Source organism: Chrysemys picta, chromosome 1 (genome assembly GCF_011386835.1).
Source record: "Chrysemys picta bellii isolate R12L10 chromosome 1, ASM1138683v2, whole genome shotgun sequence".
Taxonomy (NCBI): domain Eukaryota; kingdom Metazoa; phylum Chordata; order Testudines; family Emydidae; genus Chrysemys; species Chrysemys picta.
In genome coordinates this window covers 106,211,918-106,218,401 of record NC_088791.1, presented here as the reverse complement: position 1 = coordinate 106,218,401, position 6,484 = coordinate 106,211,918, and the positions used below count along the sequence as shown (strand labels likewise).

Genomic DNA, 6,484 nt, shown 5'->3' with positions numbered 1-6,484 from the left:
TGGGTAGTGTAGTTACTTGGCCTTTGAGTCTCACAGGGAGAAGGTAGGAGTAGCTTCTGGAGTCAGGAGTAGCTAAACTAGTGGAATTAAGGAATTTGGGAGATATTTTCTCTTTTTTTTCCTTTCTGTGCCAATTTAATCAGCTCTTGCTTAACATCACTGCTAGAAAAAAATTGTAATACTGTAGGCTGAGATCATACATTAAATTAATCTTCCCTTGTCATAGTCACACAAAATAAGTGTGTGTAGATTGTATGTGCGCAGTCCAGCTTTGAAAAGCGTTCTTGTCAGGGCTCAGGGCTGGTCCAAATTAAAAAGATACTGACACATACTCTTGTCTACAACTGCATATTTGTGCCAAGACTCCGGCTTGCGATTTTGTGAAGAGTGGTGCATTGCTGCGGCTAAAGGAGAGGAGATCTATGTCAAAAGGGATAATTAAGTAAAACAGAAGGTCTTAATTAAAAATGATGCTAGCCATTTGGTTTGTGACTTATGAATTTTACAAAATGTATTTCAACGCATACAGTGTTCAGTAAAAAAGGAGCACCTCTTCTTTGCTCTAGTCCAGTGGTTTTCAGTCTGTGGTCCGCAGACTCCCGTGGGTCCTGTTAAAAATGAAATGGAAAGCAATCCTTAAAAGAGCAAAAAATCAAAATGAAGACAAGAAGAATTCCATCAAACACCAGCCTTATGAGGAATGATTGAGGTTGCCCTTGCATAACTGGACAGAAGGAGCATGCAAGAAGCAACCAATTCCTCCTGTGTTGACGGGCGTTAGGTCTTCCTCCATAGCAGTCCACTTGTTCTGGAAAGCACAGAGATTTCTCGTTCCCTGCTCTCCCCTTGGAGCAAATCATTTGAAATGGGGATCGGTCATGGTGCACCAAGGGGGAGCAATCTGTGCTATGCTAATGGATGGAGCCAAGTGCAATACTCCCATGGGCACTGAACAGCCCTAGGAGAAGTTCGGTTTGCCTGAGGTGCAGGTGCTTTTCCTGGGATGGTGCATCTTCACGCCACTTCTCACACTATCTAACCTTTATTGAAGAGACTCTTGATCTAAAGCACAGGTCTTTAATAATCATATAATCCATGATTATATGGGGAGGGGGGGGAATGTGAGGCCTAACAGACCTCTATTTATCAGTTTGTTTTGAAGCCACTTTCCAACATTTTTTCAATGTCAACAATCTGAAATGTGGAGCTAAAGACTAGTTTATCCTGCATCAGTGTCATCTGTCACTGACTTTACGTTTTTAAACGTCTGTAAACATTTAATTAACAAAAAAGAGAGCATCTCCTTAAAAGAAGCCTTAATCCAGAGAAAAGAGCACGTGCCCCTGCTGGCACAGTTAATGGGGTCATTTATTGCCATTGCTTGTTGCATTATTGCAGTTGACAAGAATGATGAGTGGAACAAGAAATGCAGTATTTGATAACTATTTGTAGAGGAGTTTAGTGGGGCGGCTGCCCCACTCCGATAGGCAGGGGTTAAAAGCAGCCAAGCTAGGCTGATTGGGGAAGCACACACAGCTGTGGCCAGCTCAATCAGGGCCGCAGCTGGCCCTATAAAAGGGCTGCGAGCCAGGAGCTCAGCCAGTCTTTCTCTAGATTTGGAGAGAGGAGGACCTGGCTGCCTGGGAGAGAAGGGTACCTGAAGTAGAGCAGTGCTAGGGAAAGGCAAGAGGAGCTCCAGCCTGGCAAATCCCCAGATTGTGGGCCTCGCTAAAGGCCAAAGCAGGTACTGGGACTACAGAGGTGTAGCCTGGGGATAGGCAGAGGCAGCTGGTCCTATCCCCTTGCCAGTGATAAGCAGCCATTACATATTGCAGTCTGCCCCAGTGAGAGGGGGCTAGATGATGACTGGCAGTAGCCACTGAGGCAAGGTGGGTTTAGAGGGTTGGGGGTTCCCCTAGGAAGGGAGACCCAGAGTGTACAGAGTGCTGGGAGCAGAACCCTGAGGTAAAGGGCAGGGACATGGGGGCCGGCAGCAGGCGAGACAGCCACTAGCAGAGGGTGCTCTGTACGCTGGAGAGCTAATTCCCAAGATGACCAGCAGGAGGCACCGCGCCAGTGAGTCTTTGACCTTGCTACAAGGAATCTTTTACATAAACACTTCCTACAGAATATAAAACATGTAAACAGACACTAAGCATGATCATTTACATACCTAATTCACCTTCTGAGAAAGCTGTCTTCTTCCTTGGATCTTTGTTTCATTTTTATTCACCAAAGTGAAGCTGGAGATGTGTCTCACTTTTGAGCATTTTATTTTGTGCTGCTCTTTAATCAAGTATGGTATTGCTGTTGGGAGCAGATTCCTCTCCTTTTGTACTGATTAACAGAGATGCATTTGTTTCATTTAACGTCTGGAGCAAAGCAGCTGACCTCTTTGGTTCTCACCTCTTGGGCTCTTTGAATGCTACTGCAGGCCAAAGTTTCACCACAGAGAACTCAAGAGAAAATCAAACAAGGGAGGATGTTGACAATATCTCCTCAGCACTTTCACTTTCTGCTGTCTATGAAGAAGTACAGGATGAACAGAGGAAGGAGGTCCTGGGGCTAGGGTGACAGCCTGAGAAATGGGGTTCAATTCCCTGCTCCTTCCCAAGTCACATAGGGCCAGATTTTTTTAAAGGTATTTAGGCACCTAAAGATGCAGATAGGTGCCACGAGGATTTTCAAAAGCCCCTAAACCAATTAGGTGTCTAACTTCCATATATTTCAAAGGGAGCTGGGTACCTAACCTGATTAGGTGCTTTTAAAAATCCCACTAGGCACCTATCTGCATCATTAGGTGCCTAAATACCTTTAAAAAATCTGGCCTTTAGTCTCTTTGTCTCTCAGTTCCCCATTTGTAAAGTGAAGCACTTCCCTACCTTTCAAGGGTGTTGGGAGGATAAATACATTAAATTTTGTGAGGTGCTTGGGGACAATGGTGATATGGGGCATATAAGTACCTTAGATAGATAAATAGACATTGCAGAAGCTCTGCTACTTTAGGATAACATACAGCAGATGTTCTTAGTCTCAGCGACGGGACACTTGATATGGAAGTTATGCTGCATCTCTGGCCTTAGTGTCAGGGTCATGTGATGAATCATGTATCATAACACATACGCACCGGGGGAGGGGAATTAAGGTTGTACGGACTAACTTAATTCTGGCATTTCCTATCGTTTGAACGCTTACTGACACCCACATGGGTCATCAACAGGACTGGAACTTTTTTGGACCACTGCTCCTACTTCTGCCACTTGAGCTAACAGAGAAACTGATATCAATAATAGGTTGTCAACCTCCCTGTGGATTGTCACCTCACTATATGGTGATGAGGCGTGCACTTTGCCAGGGGGGTTCACAGATGTTTGCTGACAGCAGAGGAATGGTGAGACTCAGGAAACTGAAGTGCCATTCTCTAGTGGGCACAGACTCTTCTGCCTGCTTACCCAATCTTGTCTCCTCCAACTACCTGTCCCTCCCCCAGTCTTGTATCTTCCCTACCCTGGCTCCTTTCCCTAGTCCCATTCTTCTTGTCTATCCAGTCCCAGTCCTCAGCCTCCTGCCCCAGTCAGTCCTAGTTACCTACTTCCTCATCCAATCCGTCTCTCTCCCACCCCCTCCTACTAGCTCCCAATCCCAGTCTCCCCCTGGGCTCATCATCCAATATCTGTCTCCCCTCCCTGGCTCCTTGTCCCAGCCTCTTTGCCCAGCTAGTTCCAGTTCCCTGAACCCCAGCTCCTTGTCAGACCTGTGTCTCCTCCCATCCTATCCTAGCATCCGATCTCAGAGTACCCCTAGCCAACTGGCTCCACTTCACACTCCCCAATTTCCCTCCCTGATTCCCAGTCCCAGTCTCCAACCTCCAACTCCCAATAACAATTTCTCCTCTCTCTCAGTTCAGCTTACCAGTCTCTTTGTCCTAAACTACTACTTTCCCTCCCGTGGTCCAGCTTTTGTTCTCTGCATTCAACTCAGATGACTTCCTCCTCTGCCTGGGTGCCAGCAGGGGGTTGGGGGCTTTGAGAGCAAAGGAGAGACAGGCTCCCTGCTGTCAGGTTCAGTGCCCAGCTCTGCCTGAAGCAGCCATTACAGGGAAAGTTCTTCTGAGCCTTCTTATATCTTATCCCTGGTCTGCAGAATGCTCAGTCACTCTGTGGGGATGGTGCCTGCGCAGTCTGGGCAGCACTAGGAACTGTGAGGGGATGAAGTATGCTCAGAAAGGAGACACTCTTTGGAGATTTTTAGCTCTGAAACTCGAACACGTCTGTAGTGAACATGTGAGAATGGCAATTTTTCAAAGATTTATAATTTGGCCAAATGTGGGTGGATTTTCACAGATATGGCAAAATGAAGATCCTGGATGCACAGGCCACCAAATGCAAGTGCACACTCATGCATGTGGGTAGTGGAGCATCTAAAATAAAGGTTTCAAGAATTTTGTGTAGGGAAAAATGTACTTTCCCTGGCCTTATTCTTGGAAATGGCTGAACCATTTTGGCTGAAATTTTCCAAAGTCACCCTGAGGCATTGAGCCAGCATAGGAAATTTCAGACGAAACAGTTAAAATTTGGCAAAGTTATAAGTGACTGAAAACAGTGTCTTTTAATAGGAAGTGTCAGGCGACCTTAATAATAATCAGAACTTCTGTCTGGGGATCTACATGTGCTTTACAAACATTATTAATTGTAATCATAGCACCCTTTATCCTATAACTTCAATGTTTTCAGATGGGAAAACGGAGACGCAGAGAATGTAAGAGATTTGTCCAAGGTTACACACAAAGTCTGTGGCAGAGTCGGGAATTATTACCCAGGTCTCCTGATCCTGAGTGCCGATCTCTAACCCCAAATACATCCCACTGAAGTACAGGAATGAAATACAAGAATTGTAAAATAGGTACAGAAGGGAAATAATGTATGGACTATAACAGATGGTTCATTAAAAAAAATCCTAATGGAATTAGACTGGCAATTTTTAGCAGGTCTAAAAGTTTCCAGAAGTTACTAAATGTATGTCCATAACTTATAACAGAATGTCCTGGACATTTAAACATATCTCCACTATCATATAGCTAATACCATATGTTATATATGAGCTGAGTGCCATTATAATTCATTACATTTCCTAATAGGTTTAATATTTTACAATGTATGTGTAAGCGGTGGAATTGTCCCACTATTGTGGGGAACTTTCCTGGCTTATACACTACCCCAGTGAAATGGGCTAATGAAAGGATCTGAGTCCTCGCTCCCACTTCCTTTTCCCAGAGGCCTGCCTGACCTCAAGGGCTCCCCTTCCACTCTCCTGTGGGGCAGAGTCCTCATAACCCCAACAAGGCTGGGCCCAGGACTTCTGGGGGGCTTGACCCCCAACCTTGTCATGGTCACTTAGGGCAGGGGCTAGGGTGTCCCCACTCCGGGGTGCTCTCTCTGCACTGGATGCTTCCCTGACCCACTGATCATGACATACAGTTCAAAGCAAATACAATTGATTAAACAATCAATTAAAAAAAATAAGGAAAAAATGGGAAAGGTTAAAAGAAAACACGTCACCCCACTCTGTGGCACAGGGACATAACAACCAGCGTCTCTGGAATGTAGGGGAAGTTCAGTCTGTTCCTCACATGTCCCAGGCCTCCTGCCCAGGCCCGGGCTGTGCTGCAGGGATGCTGCGGGTTGGACACTTGCTCAGGCGGTGGCCACACGCTCTCAGGCTCTAGGTGGCAGGAGCCTTCTCCCCAGCGTCGCCCCTGCCCCGTCGGGGTTACGATCCCCCTCCCAGTCTGGCCTGCAAGGCCTCTTGGCTGAGGGTGTCTCCCTGTGCTGGGCCCACTGCCCAGGGTCCCCCTCACACTCCCCAGCTACTCACCGCACCCAGCTCTGGACTGCTCCAGTTCCACTCTGCCACTGCTCCAGCTCCAGCTCTCTGCCTCAGCACGGCTGCTGCTGCTTCTCTGCCTCCAGCTCCCTGGGCTCCTTCTCTGGCCCCTCTGGTTCTGGTTGCTGCAGCTCCCCTCCCAGCACAGGTCTGCTCTGTGGGCTGCTTCTGTGACTCTGCTCCCAGCACTGACCTGCTTCCGGGGCTGCTTTTCTGGCCCCTCTAGATCTGGCACAGCTCTGCTCCCAGCTCAGCTCGGGCCCCTGCTTTCTACTTAGCTGGGCCCCCTCTGTCTGACCCAGGCAATTCCAGCTCAGGTGGAGTCCCCACCCCCCTCCCCAGGCCTGGTGATACCCTGATTAGCCTGCCCGCCCTGTCAATCAGGCTGACGTGGAGCATTGGTCTCTCCCCATTGCCCCTGGGGACTGTCAGTCTCAGGGTCCTGATTTCCCATCGACCTTTCCCCTTTCTTTTGGTGCTGGGAGCTAGCCCACCAAAACACTCCCACTGAGTTTTAGTATGTGGACAACAGTCCACTTATATATGTACATAGGCCAGAATATTGGCGCAAAGTGCCTGGAATCACTGAATGGGTAAACTT

General features: G+C 47.5%; 1 long non-coding RNA gene across 1 annotated transcript; it reads right to left on the bottom strand.

The window, feature by feature from the left end:
* Nucleotides 1-472: 472 nt before the first annotated feature.
* LOC101939830 (uncharacterized) lies at nt 473-6,193 on the bottom strand. Its single transcript, XR_255935.5, has 3 exons — nt 5,875-6,193; nt 2,174-2,522; nt 473-608 (listed from the first exon to the last, which is right to left on the bottom strand). It is a non-coding gene; the product is annotated as an uncharacterized LOC101939830 (long non-coding RNA).
* Nucleotides 6,194-6,484: the final 291 nt, after the last annotated feature.